The sequence below is a fragment of the Astatotilapia calliptera genome, chromosome 12 (genome assembly GCF_964374335.1).
Source record: "Astatotilapia calliptera chromosome 12, fAstCal68.1, whole genome shotgun sequence".
Taxonomy (NCBI): domain Eukaryota; kingdom Metazoa; phylum Chordata; class Actinopteri; order Cichliformes; family Cichlidae; genus Astatotilapia; species Astatotilapia calliptera.
Genome location: NC_137433.1, coordinates 2,266,725 through 2,282,443, shown reverse-complemented (window position 1 = coordinate 2,282,443; position 15,719 = coordinate 2,266,725). Strand labels below are relative to the sequence as shown.

The following is a 15,719-nucleotide window of genomic DNA, read 5'->3' as shown; positions in this document are numbered from 1 at the left end:
AACACATAGACGCAGAAAACCATTCGCACCTATCGCCAATTTACACTCTTCGATTACCTATTGCCACTAACTGCAGGTCGTTGGACTGTGGCAGGAAGCCGAAGTACTAGGAAAGAACCCACGCAAAAAGCAGGAAGAACATTCAAACTCCACACAGAGCGACGGTAGAGCTGAACTCAAGACCTTCTTCCTGTGCGGTAACGGTGCTAACCACTGTGCCGCCCGCGTGTGAGCAACCGTCTCCCAGAAATTTAAAAAAGTTCAGTTACTTTCTTTCAAGCTGCTTACACTACATTGACTTTTGTTTTTACACAATCTCAGAAGAGGAGAGCCACTGAGGGAACGCCTTCCGCCCTCCAACGCCTCCACCGTGACCTCCACTTCTGAGAGGAATTGCCCACAGATCAAGCATGGAGTGTGCCTGAATGGACATACAGAACTCCAAGGTTCGGCCCAGTGTTGAGGGTTTTCCCAAAGGAGAGGGCCCGGCGGGCGGTGCCTCACAGCCCTCTGCCTCTGGGAGTGGCCCCTTTCTACTAAGGAGGCAAGAGGTGGCCAGGAGTCTGTCAGCGAGTTCTGCATGTCCTGGTGACCCTCCACCTGTTTCACAGGTGGGTGCAGCCTGATCTATCTAGTGAAAGTCTAGACAGACCAGACCAGCTCAACCACACAGACACTTCCTACCTGATTTGAGGACAAAAGCAGAGTATGCAATATGTGGGACACACACACACACACACACACACACACACACACACACACACACACACACACTCACTCACAGATCAGTTGAAAGGGACAGAAGAAATGGCAAAAGTGAGAATATCTCACACACACACAACAGAGGGGGAAGAGATAGAGAAATTGGCAAATGTGAGATCATGCTAAGCAGCTTGAACTGAAAGTGACTGGAAATGTTTACGTTAGATCAGCCACCCATCCATTCTCTGCTGTGTTTCTTTTCCAGTGTCACAGGGCAGCTCGAGCCTATCCCAGCTATCTTAGGGCGAGAAGCAGGGTGCACCCTCGACAGGTCACCAGTCTGTTACAGGGCTAACACATAGACGCAGAAAACCATTCGCACCTATCGCCAATTTACACTCTTCGATTACCTATTGCCACTAACTGCAGGTCGTTGGACTGTGGCAGGAAGCCGGAGTACTAGGAAAGAACCCACGCAAAAACAGGAAGAACATGCAAACTCCACACAGAGCGACGGTAGAGCTGAACTCAAGACCTTCTTCCTGTGCGGTAACGGTGCTAACCACTGTGCCGCCCGCGTGTGAGCAACCGTCTCCCAGAAATTTAAAAAAGTTCAGTTACTTTCTTTCAAGCTGCTTACACTACATTGACTTTTGTTTTTACACAATCTCAGAAGAGGAGAGCCACTGAGGGAACGCCTTCCGCCCTCCAACGCCTCCACCGTGACCTCCACTTCTGAGAGGAATTGCCCACAGATCAAGCATGGAGTGTGCCTGAATGGACATACAGAACTCCAAGGTTCGGCCCAGTGTTGAGGGTTTTCCCAAAGGAGAGGGCCCGGCGGGCGGTGCCTCACAGCCCTCTGCCTCTGGGAGTGGCCCCTTTCTACTAAGGAGGCAAGAGGTGGCCAGGAGTCTGTCAGCAAGTTCTGCATGTCTTGGTGACCCTCCACCTGTTTCACAGGTGGGTGCAGCCTGATCTATCTAGTGAAAGTCTAGACAGACCAGACCAGCTCAACCACACAGACACTTCCTACCTGATTTGAGGACAAAAGCAGAGTATGCAATATGTGGGACACACACACACACACACACACACACACACACACACACACACACACACACAGATCAGTTGAAAGGGACAGAAGAAATGGCAAAAGTGAGAATATCTCACACACACACAACAGAGGGGGAAGAGATAGAGAAATTGGCAAATGTGAGATCATGCTAAGCAGCTTGAACTGAAAGTGACTGGAAATGTTTACGTTAGATCAGCCACCCATCCATTCTCTGCTGTGTTTCTTTTCCAGTGTCACAGGGCAGCTCGAGCCTATCCCAGCTATCTTAGGGCGAGAAGCAGGGTGCACCCTCGACAGGTCACCAGTCTGTTACAGGGCTAACACATAGACGCAGAAAACCATTCGCACCTATCGCCAATTTACACTCTTCGATTACCTATTGCCACTAACTGCAGGTCGTTCGACTGTGGCAGGAAGCCGGAGTACAAGGAAAGAACCCACGCAAACACAGGAAGAACATGCAAACTCCACACAGAGCGACGGTAGAGCTGAACTCAAGACCTTCTTCCTGTGCGGTAACGGTGCTAACCACTGTGCCGCCCGCGTGTGAGCAACCGTCTCCCAGAAATTTAAAAAAGTTCAGTTACTTTCTTTCAAGCTGCTTACACTACATTGACTTTTGTTTTTACACAATCTCAGAAGAGGAGAGCCACTGAGGGAACGCCTTCCGCCCTCCGACGCCTCCACCGTGACCTCCACTTCTGAGAGGAATTGCCCACAGATCAAGCATGGAGTGTGCCTGAATGGACATACAGAACTCCAAGGTTCGGCCCAGTGTTGAGGGTTTTCCCAAAGGAGAGGGCCCGGCGGGCGGTGCCTCACAGCCCTCTGCCTCTGGGAGTGGCCCCTTTCTACTAAGGAGGCAAGAGGTGGCCAGGAGTCTGTCAGCGAGTTCTGCATGTCCTGGTGACCCTCCACCTGTTTCACAGGTGGGTGCAGCCTGATCTATCTAGTGAAAGTCTAGACAGACCAGACCAGCTCAACCACACAGACACTTCCTACCTGATTTGAGGACAAAAGCAGAGTATGCAATATGTGGGACACACACACACACACACACACACACACACACACACACACACACACACACACACACACTCACAGATCAGTTGAAAGGGACAGAAGAAATGGCAAAAGTGAGAATATCTCACACACACACAGCAGAGGGGCAAGAGATAGAGAAATTGGCAAATGTGAGATCATGCTAAGCAGCTTGAACTGAAAGTGACTGGAAATGTTTACGTTTGATCAGCCACCCATCCATTCTCTGCTGTGTTTCTTTTCCAGTGTCACAGGGCAGCTCGAGCCTATCCCAGCTATCTTAGGGCGAGAAGCAGGGTGCACCCTCGACAGGTCACCAGTCTGTTACAGGGCTAACACAGATACAGACAACCCTAGACACTTAAGAGCATTTCAGAGTTTCTCCACAAACTAGGATTTTGGAAAGAGGCCGGAGCACGTGGAGTGAACCCCCACAAACACTTTGAGGACATGAGAAGTCCATACAGAAAGACCTCAGCCTGATAGTGGAGTTGAACTCAGGACCTTCTTGCTGTGCGGGCAACTATATTAACCACTGTGCCACCGTGTTGCCCTTGTTTGTTCACCCGTCAATGAATTCATTTACTTCATTACTAAGCTTCTTACCTTTACACATGCACCCACACACAGGGGAAAGAGCTAGAGGAAATGGCAAATGTTAGATGATAATCTCTCTCTCACTCACACACACAAGACAAGGGGAGAGAGAAAGAAGAAATGACAAATGTGAGATCATTGCACGCACGCACACACACACACACACACACACACACACACACACACACACACACACACACACACACACACACACACACACACACACACAAACAGACACACACAGGGGATAGAGATAGAGGAAACGGCAAATGTGAGATCAAGCTAAGCAGGTTGAATCAAAAGTGACTGGACATATTTACGTTTGATCAACGGTCTCCAAAATGTGAGTGAAGTTGGCCCCCCCACCTTCTTCAAATCCAACAAAAGTGGTATCAAACGTTTGTGCTACGTTTGTGCTGCAAAAATTTTCGTTTGTGCCGCTATCATTTTAAAAATATTAATAAAACAACGTCTTGATGCGTGCTTAATCATCCGGGTAAGTAAATTCCAAAAGGTTGATTCTGTTCATCCGGACACTTTCAGTGGGAGAAACGTTTCGTCACTCATCCAAGTGACTTCTTCAGTCTCAGCTGACTGCAGTTTTCCCCAATCTTATAAACAGTACATTTGACCTTTACATTTTCATTAATGTCTTTGAAAACAGAAGCAGCACAAACGACAACTTTAGCAGCACAAACCAGCACAAACATAGCACAACTGATTGACACCAATTTTGTTTGATTCCATTAATATGAGGGGGCTGGTTGACCTCTGATGACCTCTAGAAATTTTTATTAATATCTTTAAAATGATAGCAGCACAAACGAAAATTTTTGCAGCACAAACGTAGCACAAACGTTTGATACCACTTTTGTTGGATTTGAAGAGTGAGTGAAGTTGGCCCCCCCGCTCACGTCTCCAAGACATTTAAATGGATGTGCTGCAGGGATTGTCATAACATAACCTGATTAACATGTTATCTGCTGACTGTTAGGGGTCGACAAGCAAAACGAGCTCCTGGTACAAAATGCCTTACTGTTTCCCATTACCACAAATGATGCAAAGGTTGCTCTCCACAAATGTGGGCATAGTGTGCTATGAGTGCGACATAAAACTGTAGAGATAGAGCTTATGTGAGATGTTTGTGTGATGCTATAACAGAGCCGCAACAAATTTTTTGAAGTGATCAGCAATAGCTGTGAAGCTATTCATTACTGAGTTCATGTTTGGAACTTTGATTTCTGTTTATTTTTCTGTTTGTTTTCAATAAATTGGATGCTCAAAAAATGCTTTTGTCCAATTTCTGCTTGTTGCATGTTGAAGCTCTACTTGGAACCTTGTTAAGATCCAACCATGCAAAATATGACTTTTTTATTTTTTTGTTGCAATTTTTCAAGAGGTCTTAAACTTTTGATCGGGACTGTATCTCTATTCAGACCAGCTTGATTGTGACATCACAGAACAGAACCTCCCTGCAGTCTGTTGTTTTTATTGTGTGTGTGTTTTTTTTTAAATCTGCCATTGCTTTAGATATTTCAACCTTTTTGAAAATTATTTTCTTTTGCAGTTAGGATCCTTATTTGCTTTAAATCCATCACAGTACAGCAAACTAACCTTTTTAAACACAACCGAGTATTTTCCTGCAGCCTTTAAGTAACACAGTCTACCTAAGTTTGATTTGTAGCACGTTTCACACTATGTAAAAAACATAATGTTACCTGTACAGACCCAGTATGTGATTTAAAAACACGAGGACTTACACGTGATCTTTAAATGAGGAGTCCTTACCTTTAAATGTAACGTCTCTTCTTCCTCTCCTGTCTTGTCTTTCTAAACCTTCTTCTTGTCTCAGCTTGATTTCTTGTTTCTTCGTGTCAAACACCGCAGCCGGCGATTTGGCTACCAACGCACTGTGCTACACACTACACACAGTTTGTGTGTGCTGACATTTGTTGAGCTGATAGAAACGCTGCATTTGAAATTATCTGCCAATTAAAAAAAAAAAAAGTCACTCCCTTTATGCATCTTCCTCTTCGGATAGGTAGATCCCAACGTACCGAAGCCGCAACTTAGGGACACATGCCGTTTTTCCGGTCTTGTGGCAAAAAGAAAAAGAAAAAAAGAAGAAAAAACCCCAAGTGTCCCACTCTTAACTCCTGACCTTTTCAAATGTCCACAAAGTCCGCATTGACTCTACAACTTCCTTTATCTTCGTTCCCATGGTAACGAAGGGATACACATATTTATAAAGGAGAATGCGCTTCTATCTGATTCTATCTGAAAAACCGTTGAGAAGTGCTGTGGTTTTTAGCCCCACTTATTTGCGCTCTTCCTCTCCTTCATCGGGTGCAGCTTCACCTAGGGATGGATGGACACACACACACACACCCACTGCTCCACCCCTCCCCTGATGCTGCTCAGCCACAAACCACACCCCGCCACAGGCACGTGCAGAGGGGGGGCTAGAGGGGCTTGAGCACCCGCCCCTTTCCTGATGGGTGCCCAAAGTGCCCTTTTGTTGAGGCAACTTTTTAAAAAAAAATTATTTATTTTTTTATGTATGTGTGTGTGCGTGCGGAGTCCTGTCTGTGCCCATCAACAATAATATTTAACTATTAATCACAGTTTTGCTAAATAAAAGGATCTGGCTTGCATCAGTCACATGATCACATTTAACCAATGATCGCCCTTGACGGCAGAACGCGCTGGTTACGAGCCGGGAACGAGCTCACAAAGAGCACGCGCATTTGTTGCGGTCCGGAGCTGTAGGAGAAACACAAGTTAACTCAGAGACACAGACTGATGCGACAAACCCAGTAAGTAGGTGCACAGCGTGCACTGTAGTGTGTAGCACCCAGGAGTATTAGCTTATTACGTACACGTTGGTAAGCTGTCTTGTGGCAACTGACGAACTGAAACAAACGAGCGTGCTGTGTGTGCAACAGCGCGACAAACATTACCTGTCCTTTTATTAACTGCACAGGTAGTGCTGGTCACAGCTGCTGGCTACCTGTGTAAGGCTGTCATGGATCTGTAGCTCTGTCACCGTTTTAGGGAACATATTTAGTTTTAAAGTAAGTTTCCGGGCTTTTCCTGCCTTTCTGGAGGGATTATATTTCACTAAAAAACGATCTAATATGCATGTCCACATAATAATTATTATAATTATAATATATTAAAAACACACGCTGTATTTTAAAGAACATACATTAAGAAGCAGATTATATTAGATTTATATTTTAAATAAGACAAAAGTTGGATTTTACAGCAGTAAAATTATTGTATCTCTGCAGTTTAAAAATGTAATAAGCTTTGCCCCTGCACAGAGTGGATAGTGAAACAAATGGAATCATCATAAATACATTATTTCATATTTATTACTTCCCCCTCCTCATTGCGTTATTATTGTAGCTCTAGTAATAAATAATAATGTAAGGATTATGGATCAGCACCGTGATGCCCATAGTATATACAGTATTCTGAAGAAGGTCTAAAATGTCACTGTGTGTGCGTGCATGTGTGTGTTTTATTTAGATGGATTTTTTCTAAAAATATTACTCATGATATAACATTGTCCAGACATGCCTGGTAAGGACATGAGGAGGAAACAGCAGGAGCTGTGTGAGGCTACTAAAGGCAGTGCTATAACATTTTTCTGTCATCATTTTATTATAGATTAAGTGCAAGAGTTGTTAGGTGTGGATAATTAGATTATAGTTTATTGCAATAGCAAGTTGTGCCTTCAAAGGAGCTTGCAAAGACTACGATGACCGGGATGACTGAGAACCTTCACAGACAAGTTGTGCCTTGTTCTCACATAGCAAGTGGAGAGTGATATATGAAATGATGGGATGGAAGGAAGAAGAGAAGCAAAGAGTGATTCACAGGCAGAGCCTAATTTATTTCTCACAGTTTTTTGTTGCCTTATGGTTCCAAGCGCTGTCACCAATCTTTGCATTTTGTTATTATCTCATGACACTTGTTTAATCAGCTACCATCTCTCCTATGGACTTTTTAATGTCTACAGTCTCAGATCAACACAGCCCTTCTCTTCCCATATTAGATTCTTGATGAATGTGTGTTGTTGTTATTCAACCTGGTTCAATGTGCCCCTTTTTAACTTTGAGCACCCGCCCCTTTAAACCTCTCTGCACGGCCCTGCCCCGCCACAGTGCTTTTCAGATTTTTAAAATGTAGTTAATGAATTATTCAGTGTGTTTCAAACTAAACTGTTTATAAAACCAACAAAACCCCTAAAAATTAATCTTAACTACGTGTTTTGTCAGTTACTCAAAACATTTTTCTAAATGAGATAATATGTGGTTTGTGGCTCAGCTGCAGGGAGGGCTTTGGCTGGTGGGTTCAGGGTGTGGTGTCAGGGGATGCTGACCCACACGGCTGTTCTGCATCATCTGATCATGACTGTGTGCTGCACGGGAAGAAGGTGGCTGGAAAACTGCACAAGCAGAAGAAACCAACGACAAACTGTAAATAAAAGCATCTACGTGCTTGTAACATGCATGCTTTACACCCTAACTGTTTATTAAGCATAACAAGGTTTTAATAAAATAGACATTGATTTCCTTAAACAATTTAGAAGAAAAAATAGCAGTCATCATAAAGCTAACAAAAAAAACACGGAAAAAATGCCTGAATAGCACAAGTGATTAATGCCATCAAGCTAATGCTAAAGAAGCAGCAGACAATGACAGGTCAACATAAAATAACTAAATCTTAAGGAATGAGTAATAACATAATGTATGATTAACTATATTTCACATTTATGAATGAATTACATTTTTCAGGTTTATTATCATTATGATTCAGACATAATGCAGCTGTAAAGATCACATTTAGTAGCAAATTTCTCATCAATAGAACCCAACACTAATTATATTTGATTTGGAGAGAATTAGAGAGATAGAGAATTATAAAAAGGGAATTAAAAAACACAGCATGGTACATTATTACAAATAAGGCACTCCCACATCAAAAGTAAAACTTGGAAGCTTTGTGTCTCTGTCATTATTTCTTCTGCCATACAGCTACACCGCTGGAGCATGGTACACAGAAGTCGCTTTAAAAAAATACATTTAGTATAGCTCTTCAGGCATAGAAAACATAACTTTACCTTACATCGAGGACAAACAACAAATTTACAATTCCACTTGCTGTACTCAACCAGGAGGTGAGACAGGGACGGATAGAAGGACATCCGTGGACTTCCTCCAATGAACCAAAGGTTATCTGGGCAGGTTTGTAGTGTTTTTAGTGATTTTCACAGCAGTCTTTCCAAGGCCGTGGACTCTCCCATTCCCTCAAACACTGCAAGCAGAATTCAAACGGCTGTCCATTTACTGCTGTGCACACTTCACAGAGGACATTCAAATCTGATCCATTCTCTCTTATCACAATGGATCTGCATTCGGGACACTACAGGGAGACCTCCCTTATGGGGATGCTGCTGACATATTATAAATTGTTATATCTATATTTAGCCTAATGGTAAGGAGAAATATTACTTTTTTCCACCGTCGAGATCCTTTGAGATCAAAGTGGATCAACAGCTTCACCAAATGAAGCACTATAAAAACTGCACAGGAAAAATATCCCTAACTTCACCTGTGATCACACAGTAGTTTTCTGTTGCAAAGGGAACAAAGAGAAAGACTTCACTGAGTGAAAAAGGATGAAGATACAAGCTGGTGATGATCCAGTGCACCTGGTCTCAGGACGTGAAGAAAAAGCCTGATCACCTTCTCCACAAAAACAAGGTGAGCTTAATGTTATGATTGATTTTAGCTTTTCAAGTTATGTATGTTACTTTCATAATAGTCACAGATTATATTGCAAACGCAGTGATTGCTGTTATGTGTATGATGACCAAAACTCTCTAAAAAACTGTTATTTCTTGCTGGCTTTCAATGGAAGATTATACCCATCCATTCAATTGAATTTGTTTTGAAGTCTTTTTCTGCTTTGATTGAGCTTGAAAGTCAAAAACACCACCAACAAAAAACTTTTAAAACTGCTTTTTGTTTCCTTTTTTCCTTTGAAGAAATCCTGAGCAGGAGGAACCAAACAGCTAAGAGCATCTTGACCACAGTGGGGGAAAAGGTGTGCACTGAGGATGATTTTGAAATATTAACTTTGTTGTCACTGCTAAGGAGTTTTGGACACAGGAGTGTGTTTAAAATGTGTGCATCTTCAGTGGTGTTCAGGGAACCTGACATAATAGTTTTTGACATGTTTAAATATTTTGTGAGGTTCATCTCTGTCCTCTGTTGTGTGTGTAGGATATCTTATGGCTGAAGTCCGGCTGACTGTCGCTGGGAAGCTATTGGTGAACGACTCTGCATCTCTATCTGAATATGGGCTCAAGCCCTCGTGCGTGGTGCAGATGGTGGTGAAGGTCCACAGAGGCTGACAGAGACCAGCAATATGATACATCCAAAGGACAAAATGCATCATCTTTGCTAACTGGCACTGAACTGTGTCGTCTTTGATCTTTGGTTTTCTTCTACACTTAAACATACAGCTCAATGAAGCATTAAATGTAAGCGACTGTATAACTTACTTGTTATAATAGTCTTACAGAGTAGGCCTTGAGATGGAGAGGATAGATGCAGCTTCAGTAAAAGACATTTTCAGGGAAAGAACATTTTCCAGTTCCTCTTTGGAAATTTGAATATTGTGAAAAATGACTTGAAAAAACATGTTTTTAATAAGGCTTTGAGCTAAATGTGGAAAAATGTTGCTACTAATTCCAGCATCATTCAGTTTACAAACGGCGTCCCATTGAATAACTGGAATCCCCCCTCCCCCATTTTCACATAATGTGAAGCCATCCAGTGGAATGGTTCACATTTTTGAAACTCCTGATATTGCGTGAAATCCCTTTATGCACACTTTGACTACAAGGGGTAGCCGACAAGCATTAAAAAAGGATAATGTTTTTAAAAATGGGAAGAGCAACCAAATTATAACATAACATTAAAGTGAGCATGTGCTACACACCTCCTGCATGAATCAATAAATTCAGATATATTTAATCAGTGATGCAAAATCTTACAAAACATGCTTTGGTTTTGTCTAGTGGACTCTTGCTGCCTTTAGCAGAGAGTGCTAATTCTGGGACTGGTGGATGCTTACAGCACACAGTATATGAAGAAAACTATAAAGATGTTTACATACAGCCTATAAACATGGAGTGATGGTAATACAACCACAAATTTGTTTCACAGCTGAAATTAATCAGATAAAAAAAACCCATTATTTTTTAATGCTGTGCCACTGGTATTCTATTTGTACTTGTCTAGATTTATACTCCTCTACACCTCTTTAGATGCTGTATTGCTTTAAAACATTGATGTGAAGATACCAGTGCCCATTCTGCTGGTTAAAAAAATAAGAAGGTAATCTTTAAATACACCAAATGTTCAGGTACATCCTGAAGGGTGCAATATTCCACACAGGCAGGAGGGGTCACTGTTTGAAAACAGTTGCAGGTCAGCTAAAGTACATACAATGGCATAACACTGCAAACCAGGGATACTGGTTAAATGACCATAGGGAGATTTTAAATGGAAAAAACTAACAAAAGATCAAAATACATATGTACATATTACTCACAAATCATATCAAGTTTGAACTCTTTTTTTTTTTAGGGAACAGAAGTCAAATTAACCATGGGTTCAATCTGGTTACAAAAAGCTTTCTTCACATTAATAAATACATTACTCATACGTCACCTGCATGTGGGTAAATCCTAGAGTCATACAGGAAGCAGCGGAGCCAGCTTCCTAGGCCTATACTGATATGTGTGTGAGCACATGGTTCCTGACAGTTATTTTGTATCCGTAATCATAATGCAACAATCAAAAAGAGAGGTGTTTGGATAAACTGTTATTTATTTTCAGGCTGTTTTTTCAAGATCCAGTGCATTTAACAGTGCATTGAAACATTTGATGCTGTGACGCAAAATTACCTAAACACCAATGAAAGGGTAATCAGAAACTTACAAAGTAGCCAGTAATCCTGGTGATGACTCGTGTGAACTTAAATCTTCTAGAAAAATATATGTGACCCTAGGACTTGTCATAGGATGCCAATTTAGCCTGCAGCCTGAAAATAGAGCATAAAATGTAAATCATGGATGGAAGGTTACATCGGACACCAAAAAGCATGTATTCATGCACCGCAGACGAGCTTTTCTACACTTCACCCAGACAAGCTGTATTTAAAACCACTAATGTCAGAACCAGTCATAACGTACTGCATGTAATGTGCCTAACACAGATCATCTCCTGTCTTTTGCCATGTGTGTGAAAGGGCCACAATGTCTAGCGTTCATGACAGAAAATGGCATCACACCAATCTTATATTTACCAAATTACATTCAAGCTATAATTTTTGAGAAGGTTCATGACATGTAGGTAAAATATTTTCCTCTACAAAACTCTAAATGTCCTTTGGCATCTTTGCTTTTTAAAAAAAATTAGCATACATCTTTAAATTAAATCAAAAGTAAGAAATATATGAAACTGATGTTAACGAGGCAGCTAGTGACTAGCTGAATAAAAAAAGTGCTGATGAGTCTTTGCGGTCACATGAGGCTCAGCTGAAGGAGATGGTGAGGAAAAGGTAACGGAAGGAGAGATGATGCAGAAAGGCACAGAGTAGGTTTCCTCCATTGTGTCTTCACTCCTGCAGTTTGAACTGGAAAGAACTGGTGCTCCATTTGGTTGTGTCACAGTCAAGCATGGTGCGCTCTGTGAAGATCACATTCCCTTCTGCATCTATCAGGATAATTGTATTGGTTCTGAATGGATAACAATACAGAGAAGAAAACAATTGTAAATTTAATATCTAATAAGTATGACAGTGGTTATGAAAAGTCACTTTTCAGACACTGTTTGCCGCTGCCCTGCTAAATGATGTTTTGATAGCTTTGGAAAGGACTAACCCTCTGACCTTTTGGCTACAAGAGAGTGTCTGTACCCAATAATCCAGTGTTTCATTGCTGTGGAGGATTGATTACACTGGGGATTTTTTGTGTGTGCCAAGAGTTCACTGTTCTGTGATATTGCTGTCTAGCACAGTAGTGTAGGTGGAGTTTGGGTGCCCCCTCGAATCCAAGAAATATATTATTATTTGAGGTCTGTCAATTCAAAGCTGCTTTTTACCTGTCCATTTGGAGACAGTAAAAACTAATATTCTTAAAATTCTATTCCTAAAATTAAAATCACAATTCAATTTCAAGTTAATAATATACAATCTTTTGATTTGACTAAAGCAGAACAATATTTAAAGAAATTTAAAAGGCCTTCTGGGTTTTGTTTGTTTGTTTGTTTGTTTTTTTGCTGTATTATGCTTTTAAAAACATCAAAATCCACAGTCAGATTACAACAAAAACAAACAAGAAGCACTCTGAGAGCGCAAATTGTATTCAATTCAATTCAATTTTATTTATATAGCGCCAAATCACAACAAAAGTCGCCTCAAGGTGCTTCATAGATATAGAGAAAACCCCAACAATCATATGACCCCCTATGAGCAAGCACTTTGGCGACAGTGGGAAGGAAAAACTCCCTTTTAACAGGAAGAAACCTCTGACAGAACCAGGCTCAGGGAGGGGCGGGGCCATCTGCTGCGACCGGTTGGGCTGAGAGAAGGAAGACAGGATAAAAGATTGTATTTTATCTCTATTAATATTCATTACAGATGCAGATATGGAAAGCTGGAGTCTGTGTCGGGATCACCAAGTAGCTGTTCCTGGTTCTTGGTTCTCCGGCTGTTGTACCTGTGTAGTTGGTGCACTGTCCCACAACATCACTCATGCTCAAGATTTACACAGGGCCAGATACCTACATTCAAGCTACCTTCTCGTAACAGCACAGTGATACAGAATTTTAGGATTTGTTTTAATAATGCACAAAAGTATTACAACTTAACTCTTAAAAATGTTAATCAAGAAACTGGGTTTTATGACGTGCAGCATGTCATAGCACGTAAAGCACGTGCAGTGCTTTAATTTGCTTCTCTTGCTATCTATGCATTTTTTCTGATACCTTCACAGGTGTTGAATAAACAAATGTTTGACCCTCACACAGAGCAGCTGTGCACGTCAAATAATGAGAAGTGCCACAACTTTCAATGTGTTAATGCATCAACTTCACTTGCAGCACAGGTGGTGGACTTTAAAGAAGGGTAACAAGATTGAATACACGGTTGTGCAACAATGCTGATGAAGTGAAGAAGCTTCTCGGATGAGAGGTGAAACGTCTTCAAGCAACTTAAAGAAGTCCAGACGCTTTTCTTTACAAGCTCCTTTGACTACGATGACCTGAATGACTGAGAACCTTCACAGACAACAATGCTGATTCTGTAGTTTATTGTATGACACCGTTATGTTTCCTTTACATGAACTGTGGGCAGTAGTAGCACTGATGTTGGTCGCTATGGTATTTGTAACTGTGGGTGTTCCTGTAGGGCTACGCGTGAGAATTCACAAATGTGCTGTTGCAACTTCCTCAAAAGCTGCAGTTGCTGCAGCCTCTGAGAAATGCTCACAGATTGATAGGTATGTTATGGAGCCTCGCAAGGCACATTGAAGAAAAAAAATTTGAACATGTATTTTGCGAGATGAAGATAGTGCTCAGTGGAAGGGGAAACACTCGTGGCTAGGTGTACTTTGATCTGGTGGTCTTTGTTGCATTCATTAACAACCAGCTGCAGTACTCTGTACAGCTTTACAGATACTGATGGAAGCATGATAAATGCAAAGAAAAAAACTCTCAAGATCTTGCAAAACATTTGTGGGATCTTGCAAAAGTAAGTTTTGACAGAATTTGTTCTGTTTAGTGTGGTGCACAATAGCAATTTTCTAAGATCACACTTTAGCAATAAATTGACTTTGTGAAGTCCTTTATCATTCTTATTGTCATGGGCATATCCTATTATCTTTTTTCTATACATTAGATTTTATTTGTTGTCCCGTATACCAATTTGTCATTCTTTGTGAAATGCAGATGCATAAAACAGTTCTATGCAAAACATGCATGCTACTTTCATGCTGCACATTCTACAACAAACACTTATTTTGTGTGCATTTGTCTATTTCAAACAGGTGCCGGTCCTCACCTCTGCAGTGCTGCCGTCTCCTGTAGCGCTGCATGGTTCTAAGCTAAGTTTCCTTTCCTTTTTCTGTTCTCTTAGATTTGTCCTCAGGTTGGAAGTGTCTGTGTTGTGCAGCTGGTCTGGTCTGTCTCTAGACAGTTCAGGCTGCACCCACTAGTTAAATGGTGGAGGCTCACAGCGACATACTCAACACAGAAGTTTCTGAACTCTGCATGAGGGTTTCTCCGACGAAGTGAGGGCCGTGAGGCACAGCTCCCCGTCCCCCGGTGACCCTGCTAGGTCCACCTTCTTAGGGAAACCCTCTGCAGAGGAGCTGACAGAGCCAGGAACTTGTGAGTTGTGTGTGTCCACTCAGGCATCATTCATGCTTGTTCTGTAGGCAGTTCCTGTCAGAAGGAGGAGGCGCAGCAGAAGCGTCGGGGGGCGGAAGACCGTGCCTCAGTGCCTCTCTCCTTCTCCTTCTGACATTGTTAAAGAAAACACAACAAATTTATAATTATTTAGATAGTTACATGTAGGTAATGTCCTCAAGTTCTGTATAACCACTTTTTCCTCTCTCTGTGTTTGTTTCTCGTTCGTTGTTGTGTGTGTTTGTGTGCATTTGTCTCTTTCAAACAGGTGCCGGTCCTCACCTCTGCAGTGCTGCCGTCTCCTGTAGCGCTGCATGGTTCTAAGCTAAGTTTCCTTTCCTTTTTCTGTTCTCTTAGATTTGTCCTCAGGTTTGAAGTGTCTGTGTTGTGCAGCTGGTCTGGTCTGTCGCTATAACGCGGCCTCGCTGTTTCGCACATTTTTTTTTGTGCAAGTTTGCATGCTTTTTTTTTTTGCGCACAGCGCTTTGTGTTCTGCGTCCTGATTGGCTTCAGACTATTGTTGATCTCCTCCGTGCCGTCTCTCCTGTGCAGTACAGAATCGCTGATTCATTGATTCATTAATGATTCATTGATGTTGAATTATCTCTCAGCTGCTCTGTTCTCATGTGCTGGACCTGAAAACACGGTTTGATCTTTGGTTTCTGTAATACTGGACTTATTTGTCTACGAAGGTTTGAGCTTTGAGAGCTTAAACAGGAGAGAAACGTGTGAAAATGTTCATGTCGGTCTGAGTGTATAAAGTGTGTAGTGACGGGTTTTACAGCCTTAAAACATTGATAATAACTGTGAAA

The 15,719-nt window shown here is 41.9% G+C and overlaps 2 long non-coding RNA genes across 2 annotated transcripts; one reads left to right on the top strand and one right to left on the bottom strand.

Annotated features, from left to right (window-relative positions):
• Nucleotides 1-8,593: 8,593 nt before the first annotated feature.
• LOC145432341 (uncharacterized) lies at nucleotides 8,594-10,077 on the top strand. The gene is made up of 4 exons (XR_013912632.1): nucleotides 8,594-8,673; nucleotides 9,073-9,192; nucleotides 9,477-9,535; nucleotides 9,715-10,077. It is a non-coding gene; the product is annotated as an uncharacterized LOC145432341 (long non-coding RNA).
• A 1,233-nt stretch (nucleotides 10,078-11,310) lies between these two features.
• Nucleotides 11,311-14,690, bottom strand: LOC145432340 (uncharacterized). Its single transcript, XR_013912631.1, has 2 exons — nucleotides 14,561-14,690; nucleotides 11,311-12,239 (listed from the first exon to the last, which is right to left on the bottom strand). It is a non-coding gene; the product is annotated as an uncharacterized LOC145432340 (long non-coding RNA).
• Between the last annotated feature and the right edge of the window lie 1,029 nt (nucleotides 14,691-15,719).